This window comes from Rutidosis leptorrhynchoides, chromosome 11, assembly GCF_046630445.1.
Source record: "Rutidosis leptorrhynchoides isolate AG116_Rl617_1_P2 chromosome 11, CSIRO_AGI_Rlap_v1, whole genome shotgun sequence".
NCBI lineage: Eukaryota > Viridiplantae > Streptophyta > Magnoliopsida > Asterales > Asteraceae > Rutidosis > Rutidosis leptorrhynchoides.
The window spans coordinates 263,555,848-263,557,338 of NC_092343.1; the positions used below are offsets into that span (position 1 = coordinate 263,555,848).

Consider the following 1,491-nt stretch of genomic DNA (forward strand, 5'->3'; position numbering starts at 1 on the left):
TTATATCAACAAGATGACTGCTGTGTCTGACATTCTGACAAACTCTGAGCTTATTTTGGCTATGGAATTATTTTCGATGAAGCTTAGTCCTTCGTGAGTTTTCTAAAAATTTTCCTTTTAATACATACAAATCCTTCTACTTTATAAGCCAATCACATGTGATTATATTATGAAATCACATGTGTTTATATTATGAAATCACATGTGATTATATTCTGAAATCACATGTATTAAACTAACCCCCCTTTTTTTTGTTTGTTAGTGAGACTGTTTTTGAATCAAGAAAAGGCAGCATGATACACCGTCTTAGTTTGGAATCACTTTGCCCCGATGTTTATGTTGAGGCTAGTGTAATTGATTTATGGAGCTTTATACTGAACGAAGAGCAAAAGTACAGAGGACAATCTAGCCCGTCTAGGTTTTTTTTCCCTTCTTCAATCATTGTAAGTTTTATCGTTTAAAATTTTTTATGTACTATATTAGCTTGCTGTTTGTATCTGTGTGTTATGGTTCTTAATACTTAGTCACATGTGATTGTTATATATAATCACATGTGATTGTTATATATATAATCACATGTGATTGTTATATATAATCACATGTGATTATTATAGATATAATTACATATTATTGTTATATATGATCACATGTGTTATTTTATTTACAGTATTCTTACTTGTATGACAACAAGAACATGAAAAAGGAAGATAAGCTGATGATAATCAAAGAAAGTGCTAATGCTTGGTTTCGATTTTTTCCAAAGCTTGCGTCACTCCGAAAAGTTGATCTTGTATGTTATTTCTGGCTTACATTTGTAGGTCTATTTGCCTTTATATCATAATTAATTATTTGTGTTCTAATAATTTCTTTCTTTTTTGATTTTTTACAACAGGTATTTTTCCCAATCTGCAGACATGAGCATTTCTTTGTCTTGGTGATTGACATGAAAGTTCCCAAGCTCTACATACTTGACAACTCTTCGGTAGTTAAAAACTATGCTGCAAGATATGCCAAAGTTTTCAATCTTTTGGTTAGTGTTTATTATAATATCATTACTTGTACGTTTTCCACTTCAATATCAGTTTTTTTTGCTTCCCTTGTTTACACTTACTGTTTTTAAACATCTGCTCAATCATTAATTTAATAACTATTCATTTTTTCTGATTTTGTTTTTTCCAGCTATATGCTTTTGCTGAACATCTGAAATTTCATAAGCATCCTTTTGCAAATCAAATTGAAAAATTGGAACGAATTAGGATTTCGCTGCCATGGAAAACAATAGATAATGTTGTGGATTGTGGCGTGTTTGCTATGTTCCACATGGACATGTTTAAAGCAAGATCAGAGAATGAGTGGTCTGATGTATTGGTGCCTGAGTCGGCTGAACAAAAGAATCAGCTACGGAAGCTGAGGATTCGCTATGCATCGAAGATTTTGTCGTATGATCTAAACATACATGCTGAGCAGATGTTAATAAATGCAAGAAATTTT

At 31.5% G+C, this 1,491-nt stretch overlaps 1 long non-coding RNA gene across 1 annotated transcript; it reads left to right on the forward strand.

The window, feature by feature from the left end:
• The first annotated feature begins 268 nt into the window (after positions 1 to 268).
• LOC139876358 (uncharacterized) lies at positions 269 to 916 on the forward strand. The gene is made up of 3 exons (XR_011768052.1): positions 269 to 443; positions 668 to 790; positions 893 to 916. It is a non-coding gene; the product is annotated as an uncharacterized lncRNA (long non-coding RNA).
• Positions 917 to 1,491: the final 575 nt, after the last annotated feature.